At 42.6% G+C, this 17370-nt stretch overlaps 1 non-coding gene across 1 annotated transcript; it reads right to left on the bottom strand.

Moving 5' to 3' along the window:
* Positions 1 to 16920: 16920 nt before the first annotated feature.
* On the bottom strand, positions 16921 to 17027 carry LOC147702928 (U6 spliceosomal RNA). The gene has a single exon (XR_015298476.1). It is a non-coding gene; the product is annotated as a U6 spliceosomal RNA (small nuclear RNA).
* Positions 17028 to 17370: the final 343 nt, after the last annotated feature.

Here is a 17370-nt window from a genome sequence, read left to right as displayed (position 1 = left end):
ATACATACACACAACAACATAGATGATACAGATACATTCACAGAAACATACCTAAAGGCAGACATGAACACGCGGACCAATACACTCATGCACACAAGCCAGTAAAGAATCAAGCACCCATACATGGGGACAACCTAGTTCTGCATGTACACCCAAACCAAGAGGCATGTGTTATGGTATGTAGGTAGACAGCATAGCTCTTTATGCACAAAAAACTAGTTTTGATGGGATACTGGAAAGCGGGGATAAAGAGTGATGAAGTGACAAAGGTGCCTTGTGAATGGTTGGCAAAGAGTGATGAGGTAAAGGTAATAGGCAATGGAGTTATTTTTCATATTAAATGTTTTTCATTCCATCTCGTTTCATCTCACATGTATACCTTTTAATTCTAGGCGAAGCTGAACTCACATTTACAAACACGATGTATATTTGTTTTGGTTCTCATGTGAATTATTTTCCTTTACGTGATAACTGTAGATTGTTTTATTGAGGTGTTACGGCCCACCTGCCAACTGGTCCAATCTATCTCGTTATGCTGTAGATAAGTGCAAGTTTGAAGGTTGTAAAGAAAAGGTTTATAGTGAAGGAGAAATTAATTAGCTATCCTTGTATCTTTCTACTTTAATCGGATTGCATCTTTTTCTGGGAACCAAGTGTATGTGTAGCAATTGTTTGAACCGTGTGATTTAAGCAGGTGCAGAGCAGAACATTTCCTGAACAGAGAGAGACATGCTTTCTTTCCACTTTGCGGCAGCTTGGAGCAGAGTAGAGTACTCTCTTTATAAGAGAACTTAATTACTTAGGTTGCGCCTTTGAGAGACATTTTTACTAATTTGTCCTCTCATTTGTATGACTTTGACTGAATTGAACTTTATGAATACAAAATGCATGCATTAAGTGTTTACTTTTGATACACATTTTATGAATTTTAGATTTATAAAACGTATAACTTTTAATGAGCCTTTATGATGTGAAACCCTACTCACACTCTGTCTTCCTTGTGGAGCCTAATGTGCTTCATGGTTTTTAAATGTTTGAAGATTAGCCTCAGTTGTGGATTTCAATGTATCAGCTAGCGTTTTCTGGGCTCCAAATTTGCATGAAGAAAAGCGCTATAGCAGAGGTACAATACAAATTGGGCAAGGTAGAAAGGCATCATGGAGAGTTCAGAATGGTTGTTAATGCACAAAGACAACAAACATTAAATAGAAATGAACCCATACCATTCCATGCACAGATACAGTTATACAGAACACAAGCAGGCATGCATTGATGGATGGAGTGTTGACCAGATGTATAAATGTATGTTACAGATTCACCTAATCATTGTAATATTTGCTCATGAAATTTAAGTTGCAGTTCATGAAAGATTGGTTTCATTATCTCCTCAGTCATGGACCTCTTGAAGAATTCACTTCTACTAACTAATGAAGTAATTTAGGCGTCCCCCACTCAATCACTGTTCTATCTAAATACCATCATTTTTTCAAAATAACAACATAAGACAGAATTAAGATTTTAGGATTGCTGCATTAAAACTGTTAGAAATTGGATTACTGCTTGACTGGGGTGTGAAACCCGGGCAAGCAGCCTCCACAATCCTAGTCAGGGTAAGGTACAAGCAAACCCAAATTTAACCTGTGGTCAACCACCTGGTGGCTTGGCTCAGAGCAGTCAGGCTTAATTTTGATGGAATGTGTAAAGTATGTGTGCAACAATTCAAAACACCACACAAAAAGATCCCTTAGCAAAATATAATAAATGAGACAAGACCAACTGACAGAAGCATAAAGAACCAACTGCAGTTAAAAAGTCACACCAGATCAGGACAAAGTCATAAGTTCTGACTGTAATAGAGCGTGGTCCACCTACAGGGACACAGTACCATAAATCATGGCGCGTGGTCTGCATGGCGTTGGGTTGTGGGACCTCATGTTGTCTGGTGTTGTCTGGTGTTGAGTCTGAGGAAGCTGAGCTGCGAGGCTTTGTGTCGGTTCTAAGGAGCTGTGCAGTGGTGCTTTGCTGGGCTTCTCATCTCTTTTTGATGATTCCAATGCCAAAGTCCAAGTGCTAGGTTCAAGGTTGTTGGAAGTCTGTTATGCCCCTGAGGCCTCTGATCAGGAGGCTAGCCAGCTAGCCTTTGGAGTCACTCCAGGTTCTGGGTTGAAGAGATGCAGGACCAGTCGTTCTTATCAAGGCCAGAGTGCAACAGCTAGCGGGTCAACACAGCAGAGCTGCAGTTTCGTCAGAGCAGCAGTCCAGTAAACATAGTGACAGTCCTTGTAGCAGCACCCCAGTCCTCCTAGCAGAGCATTCACAGGTCCAGAAGGGTACTGAAGAGGTCCTTATTTTATATGCAGTTGTGACTTTGAAGTGGGGAGAATCTTCTAGAAGCAGACCTTTGAAGTTCAGAGATGCCGTGACTACCTGGCTCCAGATTAACTACAGGATGTATACAGCCCTTTGGATGGAGACAGGACACAGCCAATTCAAGGGTAAGTGAGCCTGCGCACAGCACCTCCCTCCAATCCTGCCAGTGATGGCCCATGCGGTCACCTCTAAGCTCATATTGTGTGTGGCTGTCTAGGAGGAATACACAAAGCCCAGCTGTCGCCCACACCCAGTCATGTGACCTAGAGACTGGGTGAAGGCACCAAATGGCTAAGAAAACAAAATGCCAACTTTCTAAAATTGAGGGTGCTAACAAGGGATTTGTTTTCATGGAAATGTTTAAACCTGTATATCAATCGTATGTGATGTCTTAACTTAACATCATACATTTAATTAACAAAACATATCTAAGTTTTTTCATAAAATAAATTTCAACAAACAATAGTTTCTTTAAATACATTGATAACTTGCCTAATCAAAATGGTAATCTAAACTGCAGACACAGGCTCTGCAGTGGTAGGCCTGAGACATGTTTTAAGGGCTACAAAAGTGGGAGGCACAATCAGTGCTGCAGGCCCACTAGTAACATTTAATTTACAGGCCATGGATAAATGTAGCACCACTTTACATAAGTAAAATAAATATGCCAATTAAGGATAAGCTAATGTCAATATGTTGTAAGCTGAGAGCACAAGCACTTTAGCACAGGGTAGGAGTGGTAAATTGTGCAGAATCCTAAGACATGCAAAAACAAAGTCAGCAAAAATAGGAAGTCAGAAGGCAAACAGTTAGGGGGAAACCAAGCCACGGATGCCAGTTCTAACACAAACCAACCACTATGCATTAGGTATTGGACTTCCTCTTTACAAATCATTATCAACTCTTTTGCTAGTAGAATAACAGATAGTACAAACACCAGAATGCATATTTCTGTTGACACAGTGGCCAGGCCAGATTGAGCAAGTTAGCCAGTATCATGGAAAGCCCTCCTGTAAAAATGTAACATTACATTATGTAATAGGGTTAACTCAGCTGTCATAAGACATGTTACCCTGAAATTTATCTCTGAACACTGCTCTCTATTGTAAAAAGTGATAATGGATACCCAATAAACACAGTAAAAATCAAATAAAAAAGCAACATCTTATTACTCAGCTCCAGACATAAGCAACTTACACATGAATGATTTTGAACAGTCTCACATTTTTAATAATAGTCCTTTCAATGCCAGCATTACACAGTGGGGAAGATACGAATAAAACATGTTCAAACTTGGGCTGGTGACTTGGAAACATTGAACATTTTTTATTCTTCGCTCAACTCTTTGTCAAGAGAAATTCTGTTTTACTGTGCTCCATATATGTTGGTGGAAATAACTTCCCTAGACTTTTTAGTTGAAGTGGTGGGTGTCAAATTATACACAACAAATGTGTTGCAAACCCGTAGAGTGTAATACCCCAAGAGTGTATTGCCTTTTTAAGGTATTCCATTTACCATTCCCAGAACCTGTCTGTCAGCTTACCCTTCAGTCAGTTTCTTCACATTAGGAGAAACTGTTAGAGACAGGAAGATGTTTTCATAAATATATATTCTGATACTCAAGTTGAACGAAAGAGGGTACCCTACTAAATGTCTTAGCAGGCGAGAAATATGGTTTAGTATTACCCTAGTGAGCAACTTTTGGTGCTTAGAAAAGACTTTTGGCGAATGACCAAATGTTAGGTGATAGCACATTTTGTTCTCAGTAAAAAATGAGAAAGAAATTTGTGAACCACATTAGCATTTGGTGAAGGATAGCTTTGGAATTTCTAGTAATCCTTTAGTTGCATTAACAAGAGGTAGATACATTTGTAAAAATGTAGTCAAATCCAGGCTCCCGGTGAGAGGAACCCCTTCTATTGTATCTCAATGGGGAATCCCATTGATCCTTTGCATTTCAAATTTGGCAGCTGTAATGCTTGTTCTTGTTTAAAGACCAAAAATGTCTGCATGTGCTGAGCCAATTCAACAACTGACATTTTTTAAACTTCTTCTATGCTATGTGGTGTCCATACCATCACATTTATATTGGTCAAACAACACAGAAAGTGTAGATATGCATCCTACAACACCACAGTAGGATCACACGTAGCACAGTGGCCTTATATAAACACTTGAAAAATATTGAGCTATATTGAATCATTACATTGTATATCGTGTCACTTAGTCAATTATGTAATGTTGCACTACACATATATATTTCTATTGGTCTTTATTAGTAGTTGATGAAGTTCATGGTGACATTTAAAGACCATTATTCTATTATAGATATCCTTTTTTTGTATATGTCTGCCCCATTTCTGCTGCATCTGCCATTATTCTTTCTGACGCAGATTCTGTCTTGTTTGTCTGATACCTCTATATTGAGTAACTCTTCCATTTTTTTTTTTACTCCTAAGTAATTCATCTACTGGTTAGCATTGACATTTGTTATCAGCATTGTGTAGACTTTTTAAATATAATTTAAACTTTGAATACACTTTTTAAACGTGTTTTCTGGCAGCATGCATGCACACGTGTTCACAGCAAGCTGACTATTTATACTGTGCATTTGTTTTGCGGACTCCAGATTAGGTAAAGCTTTTCAGCAGGATATTTCCCTTGCCCTCGTAGAGACTTTACTTGTTTTATTTGGTGCATTACCTTCCACCAATATACCTTTTTCACATATTTTGTTTTAGAGATATGGGTATTTCTATGCCTTCACAGTCTCACGCAGCCTGGTACCTCTAGTGTTTTTGGTTGTCTAGCATGTTAAGTGTCCTTTCTACTCTGGCTTTATAATTTTCTTGCATTGACTTTTTGCAGCATCTAGCCTAAGTTAGTATTTGTGGATATTTATTATGCTATTTATGACAAAAACAGTGGTACATCAATGTGACACCATAATTTGTGAAGAATTTGATGCACAATTGCTGCACTATGCTAACAGGTCTTTTTACTTTTTTTCATTGCAGACTTGTTTGTTATATGCTTCAATTAATGTTGTGGTAAGATTTTTGTTCTACTTTCCATGGTCTGAATGTGTCTGCCTACTACTTTAACATATATCGATTATTCTAGACACAAAATAGTTACTGATTTTGACATAGAAACTTAAATGTGCACCTTGAGAAACATGAGACACGAATGAGAAACACGGTGTGCTTGAAAAACGTAGTAGAGAAAATACATATACAAAAAGATTTTAATGTTTCTAATAAGGTGTAATAACTGGTTACTAATAAATTATTGATTTATAATGCTTTAATAAAAAAAATGCAGTTTTAAAGATGTGATTTAGCAGTTCTATTGCCTTTCATTTTAAAGCATCATAAAGAGAATGTGGCGCAGAACATTAGCAGAACTAGCTACATAGCTGATATTTTCAGTAGTGATTGTAAACATCATATTTATTATTTAAAAGCTAAAACAATTTTAATAAAATGAATTTTGAGAATAATTTACATAATATGAAAGTTGAAATATTGTGGTAATCGTCCATATTTAACCTTAGTCTTTTTCATGTGATAATACAATGCCAATTCTACTATTTTTTCTTTACATGAATTGCTCTACATGTTTGATTCTAATTAAGAGTTTATTGTACTGCAAATGAAATATTAGTTTAAATGTCCTTTTCCAGGTCTCTTACTGAACTGCATTATTTCATAGTAAAATGCAATGGACATTCTTTTCTAGTTTTTTCAAAAGTCACTTTATCTGTTCTACACAAGCAACATTTAATTCAGCCGAGGACATTCTTCTAGTGTTCGCTGAATACTGAATTGGTGAGATTCTGAGCTCTACACAGACCTCATGGTCTGCAACAATGTTATAATTTCATTGTCGACTAACCAGTGCGGATGTAAGGAGGAATTGGTTCCCATGACATGTATGGGAAACTATGCTCAAATATCAAAATCTTGTACCTTACGACTAAATCAATCAATCAATCAATCACAGACATTTATAGAGCGCACTACTTACCTGGAGGGTCTCAAGGCGCTTGGGGGGGGGGGGGTGCTGCTACTGCTCGAATAGCCAGGTCTTGAGCTTCTTCCTGAAGGAGAGGTGGTCTTGGGTCAGGCGCAGGTCGGGAGGGAGGGAGTTCCAGGTCTTGGCGGCTAGGTAGGAGAAGGACCTTCCTCCTGTTGTCGTTCTTCGGATGCGGGGGACGGCGGCGAGGGCGTGGCTGGCTGATCGGAGATGACGTTTGGGAGCGTAGAAGTTGATGCGGTTGTTGAGGTAGCTCGGGCCTTGATCGTGTAGGGCTTTGTGTGCGTGTGTGAGGAGGCGGAAGGTGATTCATTTGTTGACGGGGAGCCAATGCAGGTCTCTCAGATGTCTGGAGATGTGGCTGTGTCGAGGGATGTCGAGGATGAGTCTGGCTGAGGCGTTCTGGATCCGCTGGAGTCTCTTCTGGAGCTTGGCGGTGGTTCCGGCGTAGAGGGCGTTGCCGTAGTCCAGTCGGCTGGTGACGAGGGCCTGGGTGACCGTCTTCCTGGTCTCGGTGGGGATCCACCGGAAGATCTTCCGTAGCATGCGCAGGATGTTGAAGCATGACGAGGAGACGGCGTTGACTTGTCTGGTCATGGTGAGGGAGGAGTCCAAGATGAAGCCCAGGTTGCGTGCGTGGTCTGTCGGTTTGGGTGCGGTGCCCAGGGCGGGGGGCCACCAGGAGTCATCCCAAGCGGAGGGCGAGGAGCCCAGGATGAGGACTTCCATCTTGTCTGAGTTCAGTTTCAGGCGGCTGGTCGTCATCCACTCGGCTATGTCTTTCATAATCATATGATGATCTGACCATTAAAGTGTGATTACTGACCATATGAAGCATCATAATGATTATAAAGGAGAGACCCGTAAGGAGGGGCAGTTACATTTGGGAGCACATATTTTGATGGAGACACATGCTCGTTTTTCCCTATGCAAGGAGACCTATTCTTTAAAGAATCATTGTTTTGGATTAATTTGAAGATTGATTTAAATTTGAACAAGCCTGATTTTTCTATGTCCCATGTGTTTGCCTTTTCCAATGCATTTGTCTGCTGAACTTTCTTGAACTCTTTGGTGAGCAAAGAAATTTGCCTTTCCCCCTTAGCTCATGTTTCTGAAGTCCCTAGAGGACTTTATGCTTGGTCCTTTTTGCCCTTTGTTTTAAACCCTTTTGACCTCTGTTAAGAAAATGAACTATCCTTCTGTCTTTGATGGTGGTTGGAACTTCTAACTTCTTTTTGATGTGAATCTCATAACCACCCTCTGTCTTTAATGATGGGAGAAATCTTTAATTTTTGTTTGCTGTGAATTTTGTTCTGTGAAGAAACCACCCTCTGCCTTTCAATGGCATTAGGAATCTGTAACCTTTTGAACCATCCTCTTCTGGATTAGAACATTTGACTAAATATGTGGTTTCATACTACATGCTGTAAGGTGCTTAACCAAAATGCTTAAAATGATACTTACATGCATTGATTTTGGATCATTACTACAATACCCAGTTTATCTAAATTTGCCTGTCTGTTATTGTGTTCAGATGTTCTTACTTTAAAACTGTGCTATTTAACTATTCATTCTAGATGTGTAATAGAGAGAGTGACAGATTAAATTCAGGACGCTGGCTGACAATTAATGGTCCTCATTGGGTGGCAAACATGGATCTGGGTGCCCTATTTCTCACCCCTCCTAGCAGCAAAAAACAATCTTATCAGAGGACCATTGCCTCTGTGGTAAGGTGCCGTAATGAGCAGTTGATTAGTCATAGAGGGCCCAGAACGGTTAGAATAGTTAGTAAAATCTGAAAAACTCTTTCGCTGGATCACCACCCCAATGAGGTAATGGATTATTTCCTTCTATTCTTCAGTAATATTGTCCTGCAACTTAGTCTGCATAAAAGTGTATCCAACCTGTGCCGATGAAGACACATATATAATGTACTACAGCCAGCTGATGGGGAGTGGAACGAGGAGCATCCATGAGGCGAGGAAGTGAAATGAGAGTGTATGAGGAAGTGAAGGGGAAAAATGGGACAGAACAAGGTAACTTAAGAACTTCCATGGTGTGCTCAGTACTAATTCACAAAATTGTTTCTTCAAGTGTGCAGTGAAAGGATCCGACTCACTCATTCAGAAAAATTGCCATGGCCTGTCTTAATGGGCCAAGGTGTCATGCCACCCACCCTTTTGCCTAAAAATAGGACTATCTGTCAGGCTGGTCAGTGGTCAACCTGACGGACACTCTTTATTTTCAGGTCAGGCAGTCAGGAGCTAGACTTGCACTAAATATACAGTCTCCTGGCTGCCTGAGCTGAACTTTTCCAGGCATAAGATGTCATAGCTCAGGTGGGCATGACCTCTTCAGCCTGGCAAAGCCCTCAAGCCCTCCCCTTCATAGCGAGGGTGGCATCACTGATTGCCTCAGCCCTGGGAACTTCAGTTCTAAGCTTTGAAGTGCTCGGGGATGAGTGTCAATTCCTGACACCTCATAACAGAGTGGGGTGGGTCAGCAGCTCTCACTGACTCCATCCCACTCTGTGAAGAGTAGGGACTACTGCCTCCCCTCATTGGCTGACCTGTGAACAGCCAATGAGGGGAGGAAGCAGTCCCAACCCTCTTGGAACCTTCGAGGCAGAGCTGAGCAGGTGTCCGAATTTATTTAATTTTTTTAAATGTATGGTGCATGAATATTTGGGGTAGCCGTTCAGTTATGAGCCAGTCGCTGACGCACAAACCACTCTCTGTACATGTTTTGTAACAGAAACATGAGGACTAAAGTTGTCTGTTGCCGAAAGCTAAAAGTTAAATTGCGATTAGAACACCAAATGTGAACAGACAAAAAAATTACACAGGCTGTGATATGTGAGAGTGTGTATTAAAGTCGATAAGAAGGGCTATAATGAAAGACATTAACACAGTCAAGATTCTCGCCAAAGGAAAGTACAGGTTCTGTAGGCATAAGGGAGAAATTAAAGAGACAGTACAGTGTTTAAGAAATGATCCTTAAAAGGGAGCTGTGGAAGACAGAGACCGGAAAGCAGAAGTAAGTTTACAAGATGGATAAATATAATGCACCACAGCCTGTTCCAGAGGAAGATGAGAATTGGTAATAAGTGATTCACTCATTTGGTTGCTGTCCCAGAACCAAGAGAGATACTCAGAAGTGATAATAGCTTCTACGTTGGGTACAACCTCTTTATTTTGTAAGTGTAATATTTGTTTGTGACCAGCCTTAAGCAATTGGCAGATATTTTAGATTTCCTCAATTTGTTTGAACATGCACACTAGTGCCAGGGATATTTTGCACCATGACTTATATAAAACAAATGTTACTTGTTCCAATACAAGCAAATCTAAGCAATCAGGCTCATCATATGTAAACAGTGGGTTTCAATTACCCTACAGGTTAAGAGACATAGATGGGCCCACTAGCAGGCAAATTTGTACTGGTGCAATTTGCCCAGTTATTAGCAGCAACCGACTGGTGCACGAAACATCTGCACCCACTGAACACTGCAATATGTGATTTTTACACCAGTCAGTTAGTGCTAATATCATGTTCACAAGGGCCGGTTAGTGCATGCTTGAAAAATGTCATTTGCGTAGTCTGCTCTGTGCAAGGAAAATATTTGCCCACAGTGAAAATTACAGTTTGCCCTGTCTGACTGCGCAAACCTGGATGCAATCCTGCCTGTTCACCATTGAAAAATTGCTCAGTCTCCAGTGTCATGTAGTAATTTTTAACATAATGTTTCAATGTTTGACGAGTAGGACTGATGGAGGAGCCCTGCTAGTAATGTACCTGAATGATGGGATCCTTTTGTGTCTGGCACGAGTTCGAATACAATTGTTAATATGAACTCAAGTTCACTCATTAAAAGACGGAGCTCGTTCTGAGATCTGTCTAATACAGATGGCAAATTTAATGTTAGAAATCATCTATTTGTTACAGACAATCACATCTTCCAGGCATTTCCTTTGGAAGCATATCACCTTAGTAAATAAATGAAGAATTGAATCTTGATCTTTAGGTGCCGACTGGGTAGAAAAGAGGCCAGGAAACAAAATGAAAGAATTACATATTATGGACTGGGTAGTTAAAAAAGTGCCATACATTTATAGATCAAGTATCTCTGGACTTTTCAGGACAAGCTGTCTGGGTTGTTTGTCAGGGGTAGTGAACCACAGGCATTTGTGCTTGTTACAGTCATTATGTGTAGTAATATTTGAGAAGTGTGGTAGTAAAACTCACTATGGGACATATTAGTAAGGAATAGCGATATTTCTGCCAAAATGCGCTTAGCGATTTTTTTTATCGCTGCCTATCGCTGGATATGTTATGGGAGAAAACATGCTATTAGCAACGCTTTTCTCCATTGTGCTAAAATATCCAGCGATAGTGGCAAAATGTGTGAATATAGCTGGAAATCCAGAGATATACACGCATTAACGCTAATGGGGATTTAACCTGACAATCCACCTCCCATTGGATAAACAGGTAAGTCATGTATTTAGTAGGCGTTAGATTATAGCGATAATCGCGCTTAGCACAATTTTTTTTATCCCTTTGCCTGACTTGCTAATAGGCGATAGCTGTGTTAGAGACTGCTTTCAGTCGCTAACAGTTTGGGTCCGCCCACTTTGCATGTCATTAGCGATAAATATCGTTGACATGCAAAGTTGGCCCCAAACCGGTCGCTATCGCCTAAAAGCTGTCGCTAACTGCTGTTAGCGACAGCTTGCTGATAGGGAAATAAAAATATCACTGCTTTAGCTGCAAAAAGTGCCGCTAAAGTGGAGATATGGCCCTTGCTAATATGCCCCTATGTTTCTTCCATATCAAAAAGATAAAAGTATTGAGGCATCTGTCTACCCACAAAGGGTCAGACGTATATACTTTTCACACAATGAAGCTCAAAAACCAAAGTTGCTGCACTACATTGCTTGAGAGGAAGAAAGCAGGACAGCGCTATATCCACTAAGATATGGCACTTTTGCTCTTTTTCCTAGCACTGGCACAGAATTAGGCTGCTTAACACCATGCACACACCTTTGCCCCATAGTTCAAAGGTGTCTGCATGATGTATAGCACAGGTTATGTACTGTAAGGATATGCTTCCCTTACAAAATACAATGCCTAGACAAACTTTAAAACGTTTCCCAATTTGGGTAAGCATTGTACTTTGCAGCACACCAAAAAAAATGTGAATAACTTTGAGAAATTAAAACACTTCTGCTTTTTAACAGCCTCAAAGATATATTATTTTTTTGACGCAAAGCCTGGTCTGCAAATTATATTACAAAGCATTTTCTGTCAAAAACTACGGGTGGTTGGAAGGGATCACCCATGTACCACCCACGATAAGCCCCCTTAACACAAAACAATGCAAAGCTAAGCCATTATATACTGTGCATTACTTTAGGGATCATTTCCATTGCAAATAATGTTTTGTACTACAAAGGCAATCCCAAATAATCATTTTGCACCTGACTACATCACTTTTGTTATGCACACTCGGTGCACAATGTTAGCAATTTTTCCCCACAATGTGATTGGGCCATTCACACTGCATGCATTGAGATCGCACTAGCCACAGTTTGCACATCGATTCTTGCTACTGCTGCCTAGTCTGCATTTAAAGATTTTTACAACACTAGTCCACACACAGCCAGAAAACCACCTCACCTCACCGCAAAACTGGCCCACACACATCCACTAAAACGACCCACACACGTACGTGTCAGGCTAGCCCATTTAACACTTTTTATTGTTTGGTATTTTTACTTTATTAGATTTGGTCTTGCATAAATCCTTACAAATTGCACTAATTTAAGCTTGTCAGCTCCATACCATAGCTACCATAGAGCTCAGATTAATTTAATGACTTTTGTGGTTCTCCCTAATAAGTTAAGGTTATTATTCCTTGTGATGGGCAGCCACCTATACCTAATTAATGTACACTTTCTTACAGTAACATTATACCCTTTGATTTTGCCAAAGTAACAATTTCTCAAATTTGTTAGAAAACTATCTCAACTAGGGGCCTTTAGCACCCTGTCCAACCAGATTTACCCAGACCCTGTCATAAGTAAAAAGGCATGAGATCATTCGCTTTTGTATTTGAATTAACCTTTTGGGCATGTTGATCCAGCAATGGAACATAATGTGGATAATAAACAACTTTTTGCAAATTTATTGGACTTCAAAGATGCTCTCTATGCACTGAAATCTTTAAATATCTGTGCGAATGTTCCAGAGGCAGTGAGGTTTACTGAGCAATGACTGTGTCCGTCAGTGCCATTTACCGCCTTGTTTAGGGCTTAACCTTAGTTTGCACCCAAAATTGAACACCCTTTAGGTCTTGAGCCTCAGGGCAGCAAAGTCGAGCACTCCAAGGCTTATTCAGGGATGTGGTGTGTGGCAAAGGACTCTGAGCTCAATATTCCAAATAACACATACCAATAACAGAATGACCTATCAGTGCTAAATCTTTTTTAAAAAGTACTTTACTTAAATCGTTATCAATTTAAAAGTGTACATGAATGGTTCGGAAACAATGAATCAAAAGTGAGCAGTAATATTATTCTTCAGTGATTTCTGCGGGAGATAATCTGTGTATCTTGTGTGAGACAGCCTTGTTTGAAACGTTCATACCACAATCTCCCACTTTGTCTCTGTAGGCCCACATGGTAGTTTCTTTGGCACTAAGAAGTCCTCGGAGTGCAATCAGCTATGTCAGGTGTCTGTTTCAGCTCTCCCCCCATGACTGTCAATTGTACTCAATTCCTTTCTACACCAATAGTGAATAATATGCTATTATTCACTATAAGAATAATAAAAAAAGAAGAAAAATGGAACCCCAACAGTCATCCACAAGGATGCACTGCCCCTGTTTTCCTGGCACTGAGTTTGCCATCTTTGATGCCAGGGGTAGCATAGGCAGTGCCAGGGGTCACAAGGGATGAGCAGGAGTTGCACCTGCAACTCCTGGTGACCCCGAAACGGCACCCATGTTTCTCCCTTTGTGGTGGTATGGCCCTGACTGCCACCAACTTGGGTTTGCTTGCAGTTCACATTATCTTATGCTTGTCAAGTTGTTTGACTTGCATGCTGTGCATGCATAGAATCCAGCACGTCAATGGGACAACGCTACTCAATGAGTATGTGCTGCATAATCCCTACATTATTCAAAATGTATATGATTCCATTGGCAAGACTGAGTAGAACATTTGATTTCAGTTTCAAAATGTATGCCAATAGATGTCAACTACTTTCCTAAAAGTCAACACAATAAATACAGGCATCCTGCTGGTTTGTAAATCAAGTTTTTTTCTGATATAGGTAGATATTTGTTGGTTGACCTGGGGCAGCCCCAAAACCTTTTAGAAAAGTTTGCAATTTGGGTTTTCCAATTTGACGATGTACTCACATTGAGATCAAATTAATAAAGTGCCATCATTATGCTTTTTTCCCCCATTGAGTGCCAAGAAACCCCACTTCTTACCTACACTTAAAATCTCACTTGTTTACAATTTACACAGTAACATTATCTAAGTTGGATTACCTCAGTGCTGTTTGTTTCGGTGTGCCTAAATTCTCCTCAGAGAAGTTACATATCATTCCCTAAAGGAAGGTATTTTAATTGGCTATCTATCACAGAGCAAATACATTTTAAGGCTACACAGTCGCGGCCGGCATAGATCATGGATGGAGTGTGGGGGTCGCGCGGGGAGGGGGAGTTGGTGCACGGTGAGGTCATGCGGGGGTTAATTTAATAATAATAAAAAAATATTCAAACTTACTTTTCTGCTGGCCAGATCCATCGTCTTCTCTGCTCCTGCTCTCCTGCCTCCGGCAGGAACAGGAAGCAAAAGCAGGCAGCCAGGCTCCCTCCCCTAAGCCAATTACAATGCTGCAAGCACTTTGTAGGCAGATGTCTGCATTGTGCATGTGAGAAGTGTTATTCAACTACCATACCCTCACAAAGTCACAATCCCTTTTATTTAGCAGACATATTGTGCATGCCTCAGGTAGCATAGAATATCCGCTAAAATTTGGCTGTCAGGGCGCATCTTTAGTGCATCCCTGAGGCCAAGGAACTCAAGAGAAGCCACAAAGAGCAGCGGGGCATGATCCGCAGGCACTTTCCCAACTTCCTGTAGGTCTTGTGTTTTGAAGAAGCTGGGAGAAAGATTAAGGGGTATATTTACAAGGGCATTATTGCTGCTTTAGCTGCACTTTTTGCCTCTTAAGCAGCGATAATTTAATCGCCCTATTAACAAGGCGGTGCTAACATGCATTAGGGCATGTTAGCTGCCGTTTTTGTAACGCCACGCATCTTAGCGATATACATCGCTAATGAGATGCAAAGTAGGCGTACCTTCCTGTAACACCATGACAAAAGGTCACAAACAGGACATCACGGCCCAGGAATCACAGGTCAATGATGAAAGCTGCGCTAACCGTGGTTTTCGCAGGATCGTTAACGCCTGGTCAAAACGTGACTTAGGAATGTTTTGAATGGGAGACGGATTGTTTGTTTATCTCTACACTTCCCAATTATCAAGCTTTTCATCAGCGTGTGAAATCATAGCTTGATTTCACATGCTACTGATGAATATCGCCGTCTATCGCAGGTTTGTACATCACCTGTGAGCAAGTCGTTGTAAATACGCCGCTAACACAGCGATGTAACCTAGCAATAGGCGGCGATATTCAAAATTGCGCTAAGTGTGATTTGCGATGTTTAACGCTAAGCGTTGATAATATCCCCAAATAATCTTTCTCATTTCAAACCTGGCCATGGTTGCTCTGGCTGGCTTCTCATTGGAAATCATGGCTTGCTGGTTCCAATATCCAGCACCAGATTCCTGCTCAGGTGCTGTTATGGAGTCTCTGAGTTGCCAGCAAAGGAGGCAAGGTGAATAAAACAAACATGCCCCGATTACTTACCGGTAATCTTCATTACTCCGAGTTAGTCTTCCTCACCACATGACTTACAAAGTGAGCTCCAGCTCCACACCAGAACCCTCCAAAGCAAAAGTTAGCCTCCCATGCCTCCCATCCCTTCCCAATATGGCCGACCCATACCCTCCATGACACTATAAAAGGAGGGCCGGCCCAAACCCAAAGCCTGAAACTACCAAGCAAAAACATGAAGCCGATAGCCAGACAGGGAGGGAGGGATGGGAACTCATGTGGGGAGGAAGACTAACTCGGAGTAATGAAGATTACCGGTAAGTAATCGGGGCATTACCCCCTCGTTAGTCTTCCTCGCCACATGACTTACAAAGTGAGCACATACCAAAGCCAAGCGGCTTCATGGAACCACACAAGGAACCAACGGGACAGAAGGGGACGCCCAGGACGGGGCAAACCCACAGAAGAGCGGAACGACCACCCAAGGGAGAGGCAACCACGAGCAGGAAAAACAGCCCACGTCGCCGGCAGAACACCACAACGGACCCAACCATAAGTGACGCCCCAGAGACAGAAATGCTCCGGGCAGAACGACTCTGGACAACAGGGACACAGGGACGCGCAGGCCAGGAGGAGGCCCGCCGCAGCCAGTGACAGAAGAGAACAGACACACTGAAAAAAAGGAAGCACGGGAGCAACACCCCGACCGCACCTCAGACATCCCGGAAGAAGAGTGAGAGACCCACCGCCAGGAAAAAAGAAGGCAAGGGCACCTGAGAAGAGCCAGGGAGGCAATCCAAGGCAGAAAACCGGAACCAGGGCACAGGACCCGCCGACCCGGCAAGACCCGAGAAGGTAGGAGACCGAAGGAAGGACCCCAGCCCGTCCATGCGGAAGGGGGACCCAGAGGAACCTGCAGGCTCAAGGAGGAGCCCGGGACACAGCCAGAGGCCTCCACAGAAAATGGCTCTGCAGCAAGCGAGCCACCAAGGAAAACAGCCAGGCAAAAATAGGACTGCCGGAAGACCGCAGAGCAGCCCACCGAACCCCCAAAGCAGAGGGAAGGGACCGCCCGCCAGGAAATACAGAACCCCCAAGGGGTTCGCAAACAGCCAAGCCCGCAGAAGGAGCCGGCGCAATACCGCCAGAGGAGAGGAAACCCCCGGAAAAGTCCCAACCGGGTACCAACACGAACAGGAGACCCCCCGGCGAAAGACGGAGCCTCCACCCACCAGCCGAAGTAAGGAAAGCAAGTATCCACATCCAACCAGGCACATGGGCCAAACCGAACCCACGGAAGGATCACACCCAGACAAGAACACCCGGGGGACTAACCAAAACTAGTGGACAGCCATCCAAAGGAGGCGCCAGTGACAGGAACCATCGACTAGGCAAAGATAAACCACCATTGAAGCCATTTCCAACCGAAGACCACTGAAACGCAAGAAAGCGAAACACTCAACCCAGAAGAGGAGAGATGAACCTCCGGGCCGCAACCTCCCCTGACCGACACACGGGGAGACAATGCAAAATCAACCATAGACAGCAAGCAGAGCAACGATCTGCAGCCACCCCAGTATAGAGAGCCTGGGCCGATATAAAAACATGGAACGCTACACGAATCTGCATGTCATCCTTGCGCAGGGGCCATGCAAACCTTCCCTGAATCGTTCCGAATTTAGCATATGTGCTGCCGAAGCGAGCACCGCACACCAGGGAAAGCCAAAGCGGACCCAGAAAAAAACACCAGGAAGCAACTGGCACCGCACCAGAGAAGGAGCGAGGGGGGCACACGATCAGAAGTGTAAAAACAGACAGAGACCACAGAAGGAGGCGGCAGAAGCGACTACGCACCACAAGCAATTGCGGAGAAACGGCAGCGAGGAGGAGGGCGCAAGGGACGCCCGACGAGCCAAGGGGCAGGAGGAGGACGGGACACCACCGCCCCGGTCCCAGATACCAGGAACAGGAGCCGAAGCCAAAGAGAACCCAGAGACCCCCGAAGCAGCCCGAGTGCAAGGACCGCCCCGATCAGTCATGTAGGGGACC

Source organism: Lissotriton vulgaris, chromosome 7 (assembly GCF_964263255.1).
Source record: "Lissotriton vulgaris chromosome 7, aLisVul1.2, whole genome shotgun sequence".
NCBI classification, from domain to species: Eukaryota; Metazoa; Chordata; class Amphibia; order Caudata; family Salamandridae; genus Lissotriton; species Lissotriton vulgaris.
Note: the sequence above shows the minus strand (reverse complement) of the source record. Positions and strands in the feature narration are given on the sequence as shown.